This window comes from Rhinolophus sinicus, chromosome 17, assembly GCF_057876585.1.
Source record: "Rhinolophus sinicus isolate RSI-liver-muscle chromosome 17, RSI-T2T, whole genome shotgun sequence".
In the NCBI taxonomy this organism is placed as follows: domain Eukaryota; kingdom Metazoa; phylum Chordata; class Mammalia; order Chiroptera; family Rhinolophidae; genus Rhinolophus; species Rhinolophus sinicus.
In genome coordinates this window covers 162,294,704-162,315,834 of record NC_142517.1, presented here as the reverse complement: position 1 = coordinate 162,315,834, position 21,131 = coordinate 162,294,704, and the positions used below count along the sequence as shown (strand labels likewise).

General features: G+C 41.0%; 1 long non-coding RNA gene across 3 annotated transcripts; it reads left to right on the top strand.

Annotated features, from left to right (window-relative positions):
• Positions 1 to 5,204: 5,204 nt before the first annotated feature.
• On the top strand, positions 5,205 to 19,814 carry LOC141572713 (uncharacterized). 3 transcript variants are annotated; one of them, XR_012498098.2, is made up of 4 exons: positions 5,221 to 11,224; positions 13,969 to 14,038; positions 16,546 to 16,779; positions 17,234 to 19,814. It is a non-coding gene; the product is annotated as an uncharacterized LOC141572713 (long non-coding RNA). The 3 variants fall into 3 exon arrangements; XR_016019634.1 differs by having other exon boundaries at positions 5,205 to 11,224; positions 13,969 to 16,779; XR_016019635.1 differs by having other exon boundaries at positions 5,205 to 11,224; positions 13,969 to 16,779; positions 17,169 to 19,814.
• Positions 19,815 to 21,131: the final 1,317 nt, after the last annotated feature.

The following is a 21,131-nucleotide window of genomic DNA, read 5'->3' as shown; positions in this document are numbered from 1 at the left end:
AATAGTACCCATCGTAGGATTGTTGTGAGGATTAAAATGTAAGCATTTAGCATAGTGCCTGGCTTACAGTAGGGACTCAAATGGTATGTTTTTTTCTCACATCTGTTTATTAACTCTGGGGATTTCATTTTTTTGTAGTGAAGGGACCAGTATTCTGGAGTTTACATTGTTTGGTTCATGCATTGGTTTACTTTCTCAGAATGAGGGGGAGTTTTGTTTTAAAGGCCAAATTGTGGAAAGTGACTACAGAATCTAACTTGATAGTGGGCAGTGTGTCTGAAGTGACTACCCCTTTAGAAAGGATGGAATAAGAAGAAAAGAATGAAGCACAGAAAAGTGTCTTGTCTTGAACAAATTACATCCTGATGTAGGATTCTATTTTATCATTTCTAGGAACCAGCCAAAGAAAGAACCTTTAGGTTCATTTTGATTGAAAGATAAAATTGAGCATTTAGTGGTTTCAAGCTTAACGTTGGAAAAGACCATCAAATAAGTGCAGCTTATTTCTCCAAAAAAAAGTCTAAGCCTCCAATTAATAGACAACGGAAATACAGGAAGTGTTAGAGTAGATAACTTGAAAGGTATCTGCCAATTTTATGTCCCGTTTTTGGAATATTCCTCAAGGATGAGTTGTTTAAGATGATTGGACAGAATACACATCTGGTCAAATTTGAGCCAATTAGATGATTTCTCCAAAGAATTTGGAATCGGAAAACTGATGTCTTTGGAAGTTGCATTTGGAACATGCACGTGAAGCGGCAAGAGAATAAAGCAAAGATGAGAGACATACAATCCCAGCAGAAAAAAGATGAAGAAATTGGCTGCCTTAATTCCTGGTAACTGCAGTTTTTGTTCTAGTGTTTTGTGCCTGTCTGCACTTCCTGCTCCTCGGTTCCTTAAGGTACCCTTAAAACCTCACAAAGAGACTGCCCGACTTCCGCTGCTAGTTTTTTCCTTAAATTCGAGAGGCTGTTACTTGCTACCAAATAATGCCAGCTAAAGCATCTGAGATACATACAATTCCTTCTCCCATAAAATACAGTCGTTTGAAATAGTTGATGACTTGGTCCTGCAGAGAATCACAACAAAGAGTCAGAGTTAGTGCCAGATGAGTCAGGTGTAGATGAGGGAGAATTGAGTGTAGAGTCTGAGTGAGTCATATTGGACCTTAAAGGGCCAGTGAAATGTGCCCAAGAGAACTGATGAAAAGGCTTAGAAGTCCGTCTACAGTCTGAGCACTCTTTTCAAGGTGTTGTCTCTGTCTGCTTGGTCTTAAGGAATACTTTCTGCCAACATTAGCTTTATAGTTAATATCTCACCCCACTGTCTTCCCTTTACATTTTCATTAGGTATTTGGACTCAGGTTTGGTTTAGGGCCTCACTTTTAACTAAACCTAATTACTCAGTCTTCCTCACATCCTGATCCTTTAAAAATTCTTAGTTAATTGGATCTGTCTCATTTTTACTCTGGCTTTTTCATCTTGAATCATTTAGTAGCCCTTTCACAGTATAGTGTAGTGCATAGGTTTTGGACTTTGGTACACCTGGGTTGCTGTCCTGGCGCTGCTGCTTACTAGCTATGAGCTTCTGGACTCTACCTCTCCATTCGAGCCTGTTTTCTAATCTGTAAAATGGGGATAATAGCATCATTTTCATCGGGTAATAGAGAAGATTAAATAAGTTAATGCATGTAAGCCACAGTGCCTGGCATATAGTTAAGTATTAGTAAATAAGCCTCCTACACTTAGAAATAATTACCCCCGTTCTGTATTAATGTGTTTATTATTCACTTTGATCCACATTAACAAAATTTCTAGCATTTGTTTTGTGCCTTTTTTTATTATGAAGCATTTCAAACATACAGAAAAATATATAGACAGTATAACAAACCCCTGTCCACCATCCACCTTTTGCAGTCATAATTTTATAATATTTGATTGTTTTCTTTAAAAAAGAAAAGATTATAGCAGTAGTTGAAATCTGTATAGTCCTGTCTCGTTCCATTTTCCCTTCACCCACAGTGGTTTACTGTTGCTCTGAATGTGATGTTTGTCAGAATGATACCATGAATGGTTTTAAATGCTTATTATATGTACATATATAGGATTGTTTTCATGTTCCTGAAACTTTTATATAAATGGTATCATAGTGTATGTAACCTTTTCGGACTTGTTTTTTCACTCACATTTTAAAGATGTATCCATTTTAACACATTTTTCTAAATTACTCATTTTAAACACTAGCTCATTGACTATGACAATTGATTTTCTTGATGCACATTTCAATTATTTTGAATTTTTGGTTATAAACAGTGCTGCAGTGAAGTACGTGATGTTTCCTTGTGAACACGTGTGTTTCTCTAAGGTATGTATCCAGAACCTCATCATCACTGGCCCGTGGGATATTCTTCTCTTCAGATTTACCAGATACTGCCAAATTGTTCTCCACAGTGTACGTACCAAATTGCACTCCTACCAACAATGTATAGGAGTTCGTATTTTCCCACATCCTCCCAATCCTTGGCCTTGGCAGATATTTTTTCCCAATAAAAAGAACAATGTTATTTTGGAGTTTGACAAAATGATTTAAAATTCGTCTGGGGAAAAAAACCAGAAGCCATGTGTATACATAAAGAAATTGGTACCAGTATGCATAACCAAACATTCATTAACTATAGCAAAAATAATGCATGTTTTTCTTACTGGTTCCACATTTTTAACTCTCATTCAAACCCTGCCCTGGTATGGTGCTCCCCACATCTCTTGCTGCAGGAGTCTCTTCACACAGTAGACAGCCCTCTTGGGTCAAATGTAAAGAAGGCTCCAGCCAGCTAGCTCTCTTCCATGGTGTTTACTTCAGGGGTTGGAAGTCTTGTAAGCTACTGCACTGCGGCCTCTTGTCTCTGCCCTGTTCTCTCCAGTTCTCCCTCCACCCCACCCACCCTCACCCCAACTCCAGTAATTATTGATCAGCCAGGCAGCTGAATGAGGCGACTTCTAACTGGGGAAATAGTTTCTTGCAGAGACCGCCAGTATTGCCTCTTACATATGTTTATGTGTGTATACATACATACATACATACCATGTTTCCCCGAAAATAAGACCTAACTGGGAAACAAGCCCTAGCATGATTTTTCAGGATGACATCCCCTGAACATAAGCCTTAATGCATCTTTTGGAGCAAAAATTAATATAAGATCCAGTCTTATTTTCGGGGAAACATGGTACATATATGATGGATGCGAAATGATAACTCATGATTTTGATTTCTCATTTCCCTGTATGCTGGTGAGGTGGAGCATATCTTCATTAAGTTTATAATCCATATGTTTCCTCTGAAGGGAATTGCCTATTTGAATTCTTTGCCCACTTGCTTTTTTTATTTGCAATTTTTATTGATTTTTAAATGTTTTTAATAAATTCCAGGTACATATTATTTTAGAGACATATGGGCTGATAATACCTTTTGCAGGCTAGGGCTTATCCTTTAACTTTGTTTATGGTGTTTTGTGTGTGTGTTGGTTTTATGGTGTTTTGTTTTGTGTGTGTGTGTGTGTTTTAAGAAGTTTTATTGAGTATGAGTTGGTATTATTTTTGAAGAAATTCTCTGGTGTCATAAAAATATTTTTCTCAAAAATATGATCTTGCCTTTTAATTTAATTTATTTACATTAAAATAATTTTTGCTTATGGTTTTAAGTCTGTATTTTCCATATGAATAACCAGTTGTCTTACCACCGTTTGTTTATTCAATGGTCCAGCTTTCCCCCACTGCTTGTAATAATGCTCTTTGTCAGTTACCAAGTTTCCATTTGTGTGTGGGTCCATTCCTGGATTCCTTTCTGTCTTCTCTGTGCTGAGACGATACAATCAATACCATGCCTTTCACGTTTTGACATCTAGTTAGGCAAGTTTCCTCTGTTCACACCTTACCTGTCCTTCAAGTTTTGACTTCTTGAGCCCTGGATCTTTCTATAAGTTTTAGGATTAAATTGTCAAGTACCATTGAAAAATCATGTTCTGGTTTTTACTCAAATTACATTGAGTTTACAGATTAAATTGGAGAAAGAAGGTTATCTTCCTACCCATGGACATTCTGTATCTCCATTTATTCAAGTCTAATGTTTTTTATAAAGTATTTTCTGTTCGAAAGGTCTTACATGTCTTTTCATACGTTTATTCCTATGTAACTTTTTTTCAGTTGTTGCTATGGGGAATATAGATAGGCTTTTTAAATTGAATGTGTACGTTGATCAATGCTGGTCTATAGAAATGCTTTTAAATTTTATAAATTGATTTTGTCTAACAAGCCTGCATACTTCTCTTGCTAGTTCTAATAGTTTGCCTATAGATTCTACTAATATAAAGCTTTCTATGGAGACAGTCATAGTGTCCTCAAATAAGAAAAGGTTTGTCTCCTCATTTCCAATTCTGATACCTTTTTTAAAAAAGATTGCATTGTCAGCTTGATGTTAAATAGACGTGGTGGTAACAGATCTCGCTGTCTTCTTTCTGACTCCCATTTACTTCTCTTTCCCACATATTACCTTATTTGATCCTTATGCCATTATAAGAGGCAGAATAAGCGCTATCTCCATTTATAGTTCAGACGCAGGGAAAGTATCACTCCGTTATAACTAACAAATGCCAGAGAATGTGGACTCAAATCCAGGTTTTCTGACTTCAGGTCCTGTGTGGTGATCCCAAGTACCATAGCTGTCTTCACAGAATTTATAGACTCGATGGCAGTGTTCCCCTTCCTTCAACAAACACTGGGTGTGTGCTATACGCTAGGTCCTTGGGATAAAATGATGAATACACAATTTCTGTCCTGAAGGATACAATCTGAGGCTGATGATATCCTCACTACAATTACCCTTCTGACTTAAAAAAAACAAAAAAAAACTTATCTGGTTTCTCTAGTTTCCTGTACTCTTTCCATTAGACAACATATTCCCCTTTATTTCGAAGTTTGGAGAAGAGTAGTTTTTTTTTGTTTTTTTTTTTCCCCTTAAACACGATCCTCTGAAAGCTACAGCACAACCCTGCTAAGTGCCCACAGATGTGACATCTGGAACGCCGTACTCCAAGCATGCAAGGGCCTGAGTGAAGGCTCTCTGTCTGCTTGGCACAGGATTATATGCACGAGGGCACCTAATAAACCTTTTATGATATTCAGAGCAAGAACACAGCTCAGGCTCCAGTGTTCAGCTCAAGGGTTCCTTACTTGATAGGCCAAATTCAGGGTAGGAAAGAACAAAGTACAAGAAGTTGCTTACGGGGGTCTGTCTTTCTGACCAAGGCTCCTCAAATCCACTCTAACACTGGAGACAATGAATGAGTCAACCCTGAAATGGAAACTAGAGACTACAACCAACTTTCTAATCGCAGTTGGTGAAGAAGGAAAAAGCACTGTTCTGCCCTGTAAGATCATTATTTGATGATGCACAGGGAAGCGGCAGTAGGTGTAAACACCACCCCAGCCAGGGCCCTTGCGTTTTCGGGGCTCCTCCTTGCTGGGCTGGTTCCTTTTTCAATTGGCAGAGGCTAAAGGGACGGTTTTTGGGATACTCTTTTGTCCCAGAATTTAAATTTAGGGCACAGGGAGGAGAGGGTTGCAGGAAGGAAGGAAGCAGTTAAGAGCGACTGGAGTGGGGGAATGTGCAGAAAAATCAGGCGGGCTCAGCCTTTAGCTTCAGGTGCTGGGTGTCTTCATCTGTATACGAAGTGCTGCGCTCTCGGAGGCAACTGCGTGCTGCCGGTACAGAGTCTTGACAGTGTTTGAAGGGGGCCTTTTGGACTATGACTCGGTGGGATCATACCTTCTCTGTTCTTGAGGCTTCGCCCCACAACTTGAGAGCTGCTGGGGAGCAAGCGGCACACTTAAATGCCTCTTTGGTTTTGCTCTGTAACTTCAGAGAAAACTGTTTCTTTTGCAAACAGTCATCAAATGAACAGGATCACGGCCTGGCTTCTATCAGTTTGCTGGACAGTCAGGCCTACATCATGCTTATCACTGATCTCGAAGACTTAGCAGCACCAGGTTGCTAATTCCTTTGTTTGGGGCAAAGTTTCTTCTGCCTAATTTCCCTCTTGCCCTGGGTGGGCTGCTAGGGTGAGTGGAGTCAGGGTGTGGCTTTTTTCATTGTCACCTACTCCTGACCTTTACAATCAGCTTATTGAAGGAGTTGTCCACACTGTTTCCAATTCCTCTTCTACTTTCTTCTCAATATATTCTCTGGTTTCTGCCCCATCGCTCCACTGACAATGCTCTTGAAAAGGCCAGCGATAACTGCCATGTCACTAAACCATAGAACATTCAAACATCACATCCTGCTTGACCTCAAGAGCGTTCAGGTCCGCTGGCTGTTGTCCCCTTCTTGAAACAGTCTCTTTCTGTGATATCCATGATGCTGACTTCCCTTCTGCCTCTTTTCACTTCTCTTTCCTTTGCCAGGTCTTCTTCTTAACCTGACACTTAAATGTCAGGTTTTCTCAAGGCGTGATCCCGAGCTGATGTCTCTTCTCACTTTGCACTTTTTTTTTACTGGATGATCTCATTCATTCTAAGGATTTCCTTTTACTCCAGATATGGACAACACCCAAGTTTTCTATCTCTACTCCACTCTTCAGCTGAGTTGTAGCCAAGATACTGAATTATCTATTTGGCCCCTCTATTGGATGTTTCACAGGTGCCTCAAACTTTGTGTTCAAAGTTCAATTTATGAGTGTCTGCCCCTAAACCGGTATTTATCTTAATGAATAGCATTATCATACGTATCTAGATGCTCATGACAGAAATGTGCGATTTAAGCTTGACAGCCCTTTCCTTCTCATCCGCCATTTTGGTCCTTTTTATATTCCAAGTGTCTCAGAGGCCATGAATCTCTCTACATCTCTTCCAGCAACCATCACTTTTTGTCTGAATTATGGCAATGTTCTCTAATTGGGGTTGCCGATAATGACGTCTTGATCCCCTCCCCACTGGTCCACTCTCCACATAGCAGCCCACAGCGATCTTTTAAAAACAGCAATCGTCACATTTCCTGTGATGCCTCTTAAGACTCTACTGGCACTTCCAGGAGCATCCTGTTTGCCGTGGCCTGGCTGGTCCTGGGCTGACTTCATCCACCGCCTCAGATGAGTCTGCCCCTCATTTGCTGTGCTCTGGCCCCACCACCTCTCTCGCTCCTCACATAGCTCACGTTCCTTCGGGGTTGCGTCTGGGCCTTGTGTATTCTGTCAGGGCTGCAGTATGACTTCCGTGGGCCCTAGGCACTTCTGCCTTGTGGGCTCCTTCATAGCCTTTTTAAAAAATTATATTTTATGACTGCATTGGTACAAAGATTCATATAATCCAGGTTGGATGGGTTCATTTTTTTTTCTTTTTCTACATAACATAAAATTGACCATTTTAAAACGTACAATTCAGTGATATTTAATACAGTCACCATGTCATGCAACCACCACCTCTATCTAGATACAAAACTACCCAACAGGAAACCCTGTACACAGTTAAGCAGTTGCTCCCCATTACACCACCCTCCCAGCCCCTGAGAACCACGAATCTGCAATCAGTCTCTCTAAATTGACTTCTTTGGGATATTTCATATATGAGTAAGTGGAATCATACACTGTATGACCTTTTATGTCTGCCTCCTTTCACTTGCATAATGTCTCAGAGGTTCATCCACATTGGAGCATGTATCAGTACTTCCTGACTTTTTGGTGGCTGAATAATATTCCATTATATGGACATACCACATTTGTTTATACGTTCATTCACTGATGGGCATTTGAGTTTCACATTTTTGGTGTTGTCAGTAGTGCTGAGATGAATGTTTGAATGCTTGTTTCAGTTATTTTGGATGTATGCCTAGGAGTGGAATCACCAGATTAATATTCTCTTGATTTTAAAAGAAATGAAAAATATTTTCATGGGCCCTTTGCCGTATTGTGAGCTGAGGCACCGTGCCGACTGTGCCTGATGACTAAGTGGACGCTGCACATTAGTCCTTCTGTCTGAGATGCTTCTGTTTCATTTTCACTGCACGAGGTGAGGGGCAGCACCAGCTAGCAAACGGTCCATTGGGAAGACCTACTGTGCATGCGTGTCAGACAGCAGATGGGGCCCACTGAGTAGGACAGAGAGTGGATCTATTCTCACTTCCCATCCCAGGGAGAAATATGAATTGATGGCAATAGTCAGTCTGAGCTCAAAGCAGAGAAGTGCCCTGTGCATCTTCAGAGTCACCTCTCCTGGCCCCTCGGTAAGAGTCATCCTCTGTCCCCAGCCCTGGCGGCAGGGTCGTCTTGGTTCTCTCTCATGCTTTCACCCCACCTCAGCTACCTCCCGTTGGGGAATCTGACCCTAACAAAAGAAAAATAACCAATCCCTCTAGTCTTGAGTACAGCAGTGATGGTATTAGATAGTAAAATATGACCTAGTTATGCTGACATCATTATTTTTTCAAGACCTTGGGATTATATTCTTGCGTTAATTGGAAAGTCTTGAGTAAAATTTGAACTTTATGAAGAAAGAAATTCCAGGTGGAATAAAGGGTAGCAGAGGGCGGTGCGTTCCCTAGCACTCTATCACAGTCTCCTCTGGCACTTGTGCAGCAGCCTGACGGGAGCAGAAGACGGAGAGGAGAACCATGTTTTATTTGAACATGTCTCTCTCTTTTTATGTTAACCTCAGTTTTCTTTATTTTCTTTCTCTTTCTTCCTTCTTTTTCTTACATGTTAGTTCAGCTACAAGACTAACGGGACAGTTACCGGACTTTTATCAAAGGGAATGAAGTATCTAACTCGACTAGCCTTACCATCTGTCTTTCTCACTACTCATCTGCATACCAGGTGGTTAAGAGGGAAAACCCGGACAGGTCTGCCATCGTTTCCTGTTGTTTTGCTTCCTTATGCTGACATTTGTAACAAGAGAAGAGTATAGTCAGTCAGGAAAAGTCCCTACCCAATTTTTTTTTTTTTTTCAGTCAAACCCACAATATTTTCCATTCCCCCTTTTAATTACATTTGCTCTGTGGTTTGGGGTAAGCAGACCACATTGCCTGCTGCCTAAATTATTTTCCAACTACCAAATTGCTATGTCCCTGAACACATCCCCAAAGCATCTCCTACGTGTTTTCAGAAGCTGGTTTAGGACATTGAGTTATAGCCTTTACTACGGTATATAATAATCACAGCATCAGTGTCTATACACCTTTTTAAAAAATATATGCTGATTATTTTTTCCTATTTAAAGATTGCTAAAGCATTAAAGGGCACTGTCAACAGAGTAAATATTGAACAGAAGATTGGGGGAAAATCCAAGGAAGCAAAGTTTCCATAAATTAACCGAATAACTTCATACTTGCCATGATGCCTCTTAATGTGCTTTTGACAGTAGTTGGTAGATTGCCCTACCTTCCTTTGATTATTTTGTGAAATCTTATGAGTCATTATGAAGTCTACATACTCAGTAATCTTATTTTATCATGTCAAAATGAGCTCCATTTGGAGATGTGCAAATGGTATTTGTCAGTCCTTAGCGCATGGTTTTCTGTGCTGGAAAATTGCCCCTACATTTGTCAAGAGCTCAAGATGGTACTAACAACCATCTTAATACAGAATGGCAGTGGGGCTGGGAAACCTGAGAACAGAGGCCAAGATTATCACGGATTAAGGTAAAATGCAAGCAGGAGAAAGAGTCAAAAGGGCTTTCTGAATCCTAGAGACTGTGACTTTCTCCAAGACTCCATATTTTATGAGATAAACTAGACATAAAAGGGTTTTCTTAGCCTATTTGATAAATTTTCTCCCCTCTACTTTAGTTTCACTTTCATTTTACATCTTTCACTCTCATATACAGGTCTGATTTTAATTTCAAATTTTGAACATGGGTCATGGGCCCTTGAATACTCTTAATTCTCAATTATAAGCTCTATTTATTGAAATAATTCTATTTGCTAACCCAGGAATGTGCAGGAAGACATAAGAAGGTACACTGTGAATCTCAAAACTAAAATCTGGGCTAGGTAAGTCTGGTGGCAGGCAGTCTAGTTCTTTTGCTCATTAATACTGGACACTTGGGTGAGGACAGCAGGAGTCTATGGTGTAGTGTCTGTGACATACCTAATTAAGATAATAAAGCAGAGCCTATCAGGGCTTTGCCAGAGTTAATTAGTTCTGCCCCTTATCTGATGTTTCATTACCTTCTGAAGTTTCTTATGGAAAGTCTCGCAAGAGCTATTTTATGAACAAGTTGTAACTGTTTTTATGGATTTTAGTGATTTAGACCGGATTCATAACCCACAACCACATGCCATTCTGAGCAATATAGACTTCATTTTTTCCAGATTCTGTGCAATGAATATCAATTTTTCCCTCCTCTGAGTAGCATTTAGAATGATGTTTTAAGAGTTATTTTATGTGGTTCTTTACAACTGAAATGAAAATGAAAGGAGATTTTGAAATGTAAACTAACCTTTGCCCCTATTTGAAATCTGGGAACGGGAGTGTTTGTGCTCAGTGCCTTCAGGGTGTGCACAGAACGTTGTGGGGGAACAGAAGAGGGTCATTTCAACCAGAGTTGGGGCTCACGGAAGGCTTCCTGGAGGAGTGAAAAAAACTGAAAATGAAAAAGAAATTGGACAGATAAGAAAGGCAAGCGAGACAGGAGGCTGCACCACGCTTTCCTCTGGGCCCAGCAGAGCCCTGATTAAGTATAGTAAGCAGTTACTAAATATTTGTTGCAGGAGTGAGGAAAGGGCCACTCATGTGCTATTCTTTCGAAGTATTGTGCTCGCATTTAGCAGGGCCATTTGGAAACATGACACCTTATCCTTATGCAAATATTTTCAGCAGGAGCAGACTATTGGGAGGAAAAGCTTAAGGACAGATGATGTCTCAAGTGAAAAGCTCCTAGGTGGCTGCTTCCTCTACTTTTGGCACCTGCATTATGTCATTGATCGGAAATACTGAGAGAAAAACAAACAAGGAAATAAAGGCTAATGACAATCTCCTAAGCTCCTTTACCAGTGGAATTCCGGCTCTCATCTGGGCTCACTAAGCGTGTGTGGTGCTCTGCGGAAGTGGCAGCGGTTCTGGGGAAACACCAGAGGACTACTGGTTCACGTGAGACTCAGCTTCCATCAATGACCAGAGAAGAAACTGCAGAAAAGAGTTTGGGCAAAACCAAAATGAGCATTCGCTCATTATCTTCCTCAGGTAAGATACTCTAAGGCCAGAGGGGATTTTCTGCGAACCTCTCTCTACTGCTCTAAAGAGAGAGGTGCTAATTTGTCCCTTTCTCCTTGTCACATGTGTTAGAAGCCATCCTGCAAATTGACACTGTCCTGAAAGCAGAAGGGCAAAATAACTTACAAAGCACAGTGATTCAGTGATTTCCCTAACTTTGACTCCATTTTTTTTTTTTTTTTTTTTTGCAGTAAATAATGTAGCAGAAAATAGGGTAAAGATGTTACATTTTATATTTTTGTTGAATAGGATTCTGGTGGCATGAAAGCTTCCTCAGTTGCCCTTCTCCTCTAACCACCCCAAACAATAGATAACCTACATGCATGGTTTCTAGTAAAGACTTTGCTCCGGTAGCCCTGTCATTGGAAATAATGTGATAACTGCTGTGAAGTTCTTTCCTGAGCAACAGCCTCCTGTCCTCTGCTTTCTGCCACCTCCAAAACCAGCCTGAGTGTCAGGAGGGTGACTGGGGTGGCAGTGGCCTGGGTGCACAGTTGAGGTGGAAGGCAACCAGGTCCCTTGTCACATTCCCCAAAGTGGACGAAGATTTTGATGCAGGCCTGCCACTGCAAAACATCTGCACCATTTAGAGAAAGGCATCTCCCTGGGCAGATGCAGCCCTCTCCAGGAAGCAGGGCGTGGCAAGGGGAGCTTGGGCTGGATTTCAGTCCTTGTGCAAGAACAACCGGCATGACTGTGCGTGGTAGCCCTGATCTGACGTGCTCCTTAGACGGTGCCTATATTATTACTGCAAATGGCGGCTGCCGATAGGAATAGTTGGGAGGTCTGTGCTTGGCACGGTGGCATTCTTCTTTCCCTGTTCCTTTTCTCTCTGCTCCTCTCGCCTCTCCACCTGGTACCTTTGAGCTGGACCCCACACATCAGCACACTATCCAGGTAATCCTTCCTCCCTCCTAGTTTTCCATTAAAAATTACTTACCCTCTGTCCCATTCCTCCAAAACCCTCGTAGGGGGCAGAAATCAATGTGGTTAACAAATTGGTGCAAAGTTGCTAATGATGGATAATATATTATACTTCCAGATAGAACCTGGATGAATATTTATAGCTGTGATGCCAGGATGTCATATTCTGGGAATGTTGATTTAAAGTGGTGTCTACTGACTTTCTCCAATGAAAAGTTATTCCATCTCCCTTTGTAATTAATAAATATCTTGGGGGAGATACTTTGAGACTACACGAATATCTCGTTTCTCCTCAAACTTTTGCCCACTAATTTTAGAAACCATTGGTGAAATTGCCTGCCACAATTATTACGGTATTATTCTAATAGTAATTTTCTGTTTCCCTCATTTCACCTACATTGTTGGTTGGAATTTTTCTGTAAGAAGAGCTGTCTCTTCTCCATTCATTTATTCAATTATTTATTTATATCATTATGGACTCATGGGCCTTTATTTTATTCTAAGATTATAATCCAGTACTCTCATTATTTATTTTGTTGCTCAAATTGTTCCAGCTTTAGCTAGTGGGAGTTCTTTCATTCCCTTTGATATGCCTCTCCCTTTTTTTTTGAGCCCTCCCCTGCTAGCTAATACTGTGAAATACTCAGGCTCGTATTTGTCTACTTCAGACTTGGAATCAATCACTTCTGCAAGGAGCCCTGGTTCCTTTTACTAGAGAATGATGTTTAAAACCCAAGATCTGGGAGCTAGGCATGCTCATCACTACTGGGGTGCTGTTGCATCTAGGTCTTCTCAGAAGATGAGGCCAGGAAATATACTAACCCATGTGCACACACATCTATATTTATTTCTGTGTCTATTTATCTGGGTATATAGCAAAAACCCCAAAGCATGAATTCATAATAGTACCTCCAATTCCAAACCAAAATCTCAGGATCGTTCAGTTAGCCTCCCCGCTTTCCTTATTTTTAACTTCTTTCTCTGACAGTGAGTAACCTGGCTCTCTCTCTCTCTTCAATGTGTTTCCTTATTTGCTTAACCCTTAGGAAAAACATATAGTCACCAAATTGCTAACCTGTAGGCAACTCCCCTTTCTGTTGACTACTTTGTTCTGTGTAAGCCTCTCTCTCAGGCAGGCTCTCTCCATGTGGAGGCTCCCAGCATCTTTGAGTTTACAGTCTCTCCTCCTAATAACCCTTGAAGAAAGATTCTTTTTCTTTCCTAGGAGTTTGAGAAAAAGCTCCAAGATGGGTTCTTTCTGGACTGACTGGGTTCTATGGTCATCCTTGATCCATTTACTGTGGTCAGAGGAATGGAACAACTTGACTGGTCAGGCCTGACATATGTGCCCAGCCCTGAGCCTGGGAGGGGGTGACTGTCCCACCCAAACCATGGGGAATACTATATAAAAGGCGTGGTTCTCCAAAGGAAAATTAAAGTCCAATTATCAGAAGAAAGAGAAATAATTCTGGGCATGTTAAACATGTTCGTGTTTGCTGCACCATCAAATGGGACAGTACCCGTATTGAGAGGCATTGGGATGGAGGGGAGACGTGTAGGTATACTGCATAGATGCAAATGACTGCAAAAAAAGGTGAATTTTAAAACATGTATGGATAGTTGGTAGGAAAAGGAATATTGCTCCAATTTAACAAGAGTTATTGCCAGGCATGTTAGCTTGACCTAAGTTAAGAGGAAATAAAGAGAAGCTTGATAACTTGAAGGCTTTTTGTCCAAATTCATGCAGAGACTCTATGCTATGGCCTCTAAACTCTGTTTGGTTCCAACAGGTGACTCAGCCCAAGATTTGGGCAGCTCCACCTTGTGGTCAGGACTGCCCCATGAGATTGGAGGGGCCAGGTGAGTCTTCCTGAGTTGCTGTCTGCAGATATTGAGATCACTTTTTTATGTTACTAATCAAATGACTATAGCTTAAAGCTTCTATACAGTAGAAAACCTTCAAAATTCAATCTGTTTTTGCAGGATTGGAAAGCCACAGAAAACTTAAGTAAGATGTAGAGGGTGTTGCTTGTTTTTCTGTTTGTTTTTGTTTTGTTTTGTTTGTTTTGGAGATGTAGAGTTAACAGTTGCTTTGTAGTTTTGGGCTGTGAATTTACTCTAAATCTTTCCTTCAGGAGAGACTTCTTTGGGATTTTGCTTGCTCTGATCTCCAGCCCTAAAAAGAAACCAGTTCTGAGTTTGAAAGAGAGAGTTCCAGGGATCAACGTGGGGCTCTGTTAGCCTCATTCTAGGCCGAGCTAATATTTTCCTTGTTTGCTCAGTAACCATGCTGCTAACTATCCCTCCCTCTTTACTGCCTTCTGTCTAATTAATACATTATTTATATAAAAGGAAACTAATTAAACATTGTATTTCATTAATCTAGGATTCTTCTAAAAAATCACTTTTTAACAACACTATATCTCCAGCCTCTTTTAAAAGCATTTGTATCTTTTAAGGGGCTTGTCCCTTTTTCTCTTCTGAGTAGTTAGAATGTATCCACCATAGAACAATAGTTTTTATGCAGCTACTCAGTGGTTTAATCACCATCCAGAAACAACATTGCTAATCTGACCAATCTACATGGATGACAACTCATTGAAATAACTATCAATTAACAACATAATTGTCACTTATACGTTGCCAACATTAAAATAGGCAATTGTTACTTCTATGAGGCTTTGTGCATTTTTTTTTTCTTCTCTCACAGGGTGTGGATTTAGGGCAGGAGCCTGGATTGCAAAGTTTAAACTGATGACCAAGTACATTGTTGTTTTAATCATTAGATCATCTTTCTTATAGGTCATTCCAAAGTGAAAACAGTGGTGCTAGTTATAAAATTTCACTGCGGGCTTTCCGGCTCAACCCTGATTTGGAACTGAACTGTCTATAGCATCAAATATGTTGCCAGGTCTATGTTCTCTTTAATAGGGGGCTATTGTAGACAGAGCGTGACATGTGATTCTCTCCTATTTTGTTCCATCATGAGCATGTCAAAAAAAAAACACAAAAAACCCCAGCTTCTGTATGAAGGCGAAGTCCACTTTTGCTAAAGCAGCTGAAAATATTTAGCTCAGCACTATTAGGATAATGGCCTCAGTGTCTTCCTCTCTACGCTATTTCAACACAGAGCAACCCCCAGCTTCTGTGAGCGCAAAAAGAGCAGAAGGAAAAGAATCAGATTCGGTGGAGGAAGGGTACCGTGACCACCGTATGTGTTGCATCTCTCACTTGGCAGAGGACAGGGTGAAACATTTCCTGGTTGTGCAGGAATACCTTCAGGAAGAATGGCCCACAGCTAAGACCAACTTGTGCTTGGGCACAGCTCACTTCCTGGAACTAGCTAAAATAGGAAATAGGACATCACTCCATTGGCTCTTTTGCATTGGGCCAATTCACCTGCACTTCTTCAGGTGGTACTTCTCCGTTGGAAGACAAAAGTTTGACTTGGAACTTGCCAGGAGCCACTCTCTCCTTGGAGAGCACTGCACTAGGATGGAGAGAAAACAGGCTTTCCAGCCAATCTCCGGGAATTGGAACAGCAGTGTTGAGTAATTGCCAAGTGTGGCCAGGCTCTTGTTTTGGATCTTTAAGTTTTTACCTGATGATCTTTAAGTTTTAAATGATGTTTATCTTTTAAATGATCTTTAAGTTTTACCTTTGGATCTTTAAGTTTTAAATGATGAGGTAAATAACCCATTTTGCAGGGTTGTTTAGGGGATTAAGTAAATTGTCGCACGTAAAGTATAAGGTGCATTGTTGGTGCTTCCAGGTGACTGGTTACTATTAATTTAAAGAGACAGCAACAAAGACTATTACTGACCTACAAATATTTAAGTTAATGAAGTAGCTTTGTTTCTTTCATCTTAATGAAAGGGAATTTAAATTCTTAAAAAAAAATTTTAAAGTCATCAATTAATGTTTACATTTTAAAACTCTTAAAATTCAATGGACTATAATTATTACTATGCATAATAACTTCATTAATCATTAACTTCTGAATGAAGTTTTTCTGTGCAGTTCAGTAGCTGCTGTTTATAAGTGAGCCAGTTTTGCAAAGAGGCTGTGACATGTACAGGTGGCATTTAATAATAGTATAGCAAATATCCTTTGTCTTCCCCTTGTCGTCCTGTGACTGTTTATAGTATAGTCAGCATTCCAAAGGCGCAAGAGCCCTCTGCTATCCTAATTTAACAATGTCTTACTCGGAGAAGATAGGACTCCGCTTTTTATGTCCATCGGCTTAGGGCTGTGGGGGACACCTTTTAGGTGCTAAAGAACAAGGTTTCCATTTATTCAATGTTTTGCATATTTTCCTTCTCTAAATGCCTCCCTCAAGCCAGCCATTGTTGCTTCTGTGATTCTAGAAGTGTGTCTGTCTGCTTCTCCGGCTGTGTGGGAGACGCACTTCACCTCGTGGCTCCGCCCTTCAAAGCTTACGTTTGCTGCATGGAAGAACAGTTGACTCTGATGATAGGGAATGTCTCATTGTACCCCTTTTCCACACCATCTGTCTGACCTGGACCCATTCCAAACACTACGGCTTTGCTGGCAGAATGGTCTTCCTGCTACAGAAGTTTTGTAATCTACTAATTGACAGGGTAAGGAAAATTTATATTTGGGTTACAGCTGAGAAGTTGGATGTTTCTTTGATGGGGCTTTAAATACTGACATATGCTGCATTGGATTTGATTTTAGGCATTTCCATTTGTGCACGATCACGCACTCTCCCCTGTGTTCTCTGCCTCATTGAGAATATGGCATCCTTTGGAGAAGAACATCAATATGACCTACCAGGGAATTATCCTCTACTTAGTTTACTCATTAAGCAATGATTTTAGTATTATTATCTCTTTGTAGTATGAGACAGATGGCTAAGAAGGAGTTTGCTGTATTGAACAAGATGCAGTTTCGGGCATAGCAGGTCTCCCTGAATGGTTAATATCTTTAATAGTCACTCTGTCGAATAAGTATCTTTATTTTTGTACAGGGCCTGGTCCTACATTCAGCTCTTAAAGTACGAAGTTGTTATCAATCCTCTTTTTCTATACATAGGCTGAGGGCAGAAGAATCCCAGAGAAGGAAGTACCGTTAAAGTCATGCTGTTCAAGTTGGCGTTTGTGACTGTCCTCATCTTGAAATTGTGCTTTAAGATTCAGAGTGAGCCAACTCCACGTCGGTGACTGTGGTCGTGCTGACTGATCCAGGCGGCGTCCCCAGAGCCCCGGCCTCTCCGCACAGAAGCTACATGCACAGGTTGGGGGCAGGGCACACGTGCGGCGTGATGCTGAGCCTCTGGCCCCCACGGGCCCCTCTCTCAGTTGCAGCCCCTTCAACTTGTGCTGAACAACGCCCGGCACGAGGAAAGATGAGAATGAAAGAGGATTTCTTCCCTACCTTTGAAAACTTCAAAGAAATGTTCCCCAGTCTGGATCTGATGATCCACGTCTCAGTGCAAAGCATACGTACAAATCTGAAATCCGCACGCTGATCAGAACTAGTTTTTGGAAAGTCGGATTTAATCCCATGAGCCAAATGATCACTACCAACAGCGATCAGGAAAAACCAAAGTCCACAGCAAATTTTAATTTGGCAAATGCATAAAATGTTCAAAAGAGCAGAGGTCTCATTTACATTCCTGCTTCTTGCATGGGATTTTCTTCTATATTAGTAATTAAAGGATGCAGGCTCGAGAGCGCAACTATATCACATAATAGCCACCGGGGACACACTAACAACTTCCTTGAAGTAACGCACACGAGGGTGTTTATGGTTCAGTGTCACATGGACTCTCTTTGATCTAAATTAGGATTCATTGGCAAACTCACAATAGGCTCCACATGTACCCCTCTCAACCTCTTTCTTTTAATCATGGAAATTAGAGATGGAAAATACCCATTAAGTCGCTTAGTCCACTTCCCTGCCAGGGTGAAATTATTGTCTATGATACATGGGTAGTGCTTGGTCCAGCTTAAATTGAAATGTCTCAGGGGATACATAGGCTCCTGGTTTTATAATTTTCCTCTTTCCCTGAAAATTCAGGGAGGGAAAAAAACAAACAAAAAAGAAAACAGGAAGAGATTTCCTCTGCTCCTGATGGGTTGGAGGTAATGTCAGTGGGTCGGTGAATATGTTCACAGGGTGTCAGCTTTCTGGAAACCACACCCATTGCTATGGCAGTTTCATTACTCATAAGGTATGCAGTTAAATTCAACCCCTGTCCCCAGCATGTTTTACTCTTCAGCTCAATGGAACTCTCCAGATTCCTACAGGAATTTAATTATAGGACCAATCCTGTAAACTCAGGAGAGCAAGTACTCCAGGTTTGGTGAGGGAGGTGAGGCCCAACAAAGGAGAAGCTGCCTCAGAGACTCCCTGGTTGATTGGTTATAAAATGCACATGCCCTCCTGCTCAGAGTGTGATGTCACTCCTGTGCTATGAGCTCATGAATGGAATACTGCCAGTATTATTCTGGTGAGTGACCAGCTGAGGTCACTTTAAACATTTGGCATCTGAAAGATGAGCAATGGGTGTTGTTGCACAATGAATTCTCTCCCTCACTCTTGTTCAGCAGCAGAAGACTGTCACTCAGCATCTGCCCACATCTCCTGCTGTTGAAGTCAGTTGATGGGAACGTTGCAAATATCTCATGACCATCTCCCCAGTGGGATTGCGACGAGACACACAGCAGTGGCTGAGATGGGACTTCAAAAGGGAAATGATGACCCGTTATGAGATTTGCATTTTGGGTTTGTTTCAGAGAATTTCTTTTAGTCTGATGCAATCACTGGTGAGATTGCACTAATTTAGGGAACTGTGACAAGTGAACATTTCAAATTCTGATACAGACGTGTTGGAGTGTGATTATTCACATTATAAGATGGAAGTCTTATCCCCCTCCCCCTAATTCACTGCAGGTTTCATTAAACAGCTAACTTTCCTAAAGCATTTGCAGGAGGGTCAGGTTTGCAAAACCCGATGTACAGTAACGTCTTAGGAAGCTACCTAGTGTGGTTTCTATTAAACAGGAAAAGTCTTTGGGACTCTCCATGTTAACGTTGTATTCACAGAGACATTTTCAGGGCTTTTCAATGTACAATATATTCCTGGGATGATTCTTGCTTTAAATACCTCTGGGTGGTAATAGATAATGGGTCTTTGGATGGAAAAATAAGATTAGAATCAGTTATACGTTGATGGTCTAGAATTAGAATTCTGCTGAAAGCAGTTCTAACATTGGCACCTGTGCTTTGCAAATGGAAATCTCCAGTTTTAAAGCAGATGTGTCAGAGACTGCTCTCCCTGATTTTTAGTGCCTATGTGTCCCACCCACCTGTAGGCCATTACTGTGTTCTAGCCAAGGTGACATGAGAGAAGTGGCGTGGAGCCCTCCCCCTCCCGCCATGTGTGCTCAGGGGCATCACCCTTCCCCCTCCCTCCTCTTACTGCCAACCTAAGAAACAGACGTGGTGGTTGGCGCTCCAGCTTAGGTCCCAGGGATGAAGAGCACATCCTAGAAGTGCCTGGAGCTGGCTTGTCCCCGATGACTTCATGCAGCTGCCAAGACGAACCCTACAGGATCTTCCTCTGGACTTCTTTTGAAATGAAAGAATAAAATCTAACATGTTAAAATCACTCTTATCCTCTCACCAAAGCCATCACCAAACCTATCCTGATTGGGTAGATACTTCACATCTCCTTAAAGTCTAAATATTTGAGGTTCAGGCAATAAGCAATGCCAGCTCATATTTAGTCCTCCGAGCATGACCTTGAAATGTTTGGAGAGACAGCTGCATGGAATAACCCAAAACCTACAGATTCCCAAACACACCATTAGCTAAAATAGCAATATGGACGTTGAGGAAAAGACTTCTTGTTCAATTTTTTGTATCCATTCTGTACACTCTCATTCCATAAAGTATTTAATGAGAACCCGGGCCAAAAACAATGGTTAGTACAAATAAAAATAGAGTGAGGGCAAAGAAAAAACACGAATAGGAGGTCAGGGCCAGGAAAAGGTAAAAATGGACAGAGGTACAGAACGATGGGTTGGTTCCATAGGGATGTATTTACATGAGACTAATTGAAGAATGGGAAGAAAATATATTAGAATGTTGAAGACATTTTTTCCATCCTAAAATGAGGAGCGTTAAGATTTACTACTAACATGCGCTTGTCACTGCTTCCCTTGGCCAGCCCATGACACGTCCAGAAGGCATCCTGGGGAACTCTGGGCAGATGTCCACAGCCAGACAGGCCGCAGGGCCTCTTCATTTGCTAGGTTGCTTTCGGCAGGCTGTGACGTCTTGCTTCACGCCCGTGTCCCGTTATGTGGGTTTCTGCTTATGTCATCCATGTGTAAGTATATTCTTACAAAAGGAGCATAGTAGCTTAAGAATATTCTTGCCAACAAACTTCTTATTTTGCTTGTCATTCTCGTCTTACCGTCAACTGAAGAAGAAAATGGCCAAGCTGGTACTTCTCGTGCTCCTCGGACGAGCTCCTCGTCAGCCTCATTAAAAGTAAATATAATGACAGTTCACTCTGGTCAGGACTGAGAGAAGAAGCTAAAACAATTTTGAAATTATTAGAAGAGGCTTTGAAATATGAATTTATATCCTCAGTCATTAACAATGCACTGTGTCTTCTGGTACATTATGCTTTAAACTATCAGGTAATAGTAGATAATCAAGTACACACAATTTATAAACAAACAAACATTTATTAGGGGGTTGTCCTTAACGTTTTCCCTGTGAAGATGACAAGATTTAAGAAAAAGTTTTGAGGCCCCTGGTATAGGCTATAAAGGCCCAGACTGTATTTGAATTTCAAGTTTCACTCTGAGCTTCTAGAAGCTTTAAAAAAAATGGAGGGAGACAGAAAGGAAGAAAGAGGGACTGTTAGAACATAATTCTTATCCTCAGAAATGACAAAACATACTATTTCCTCAAG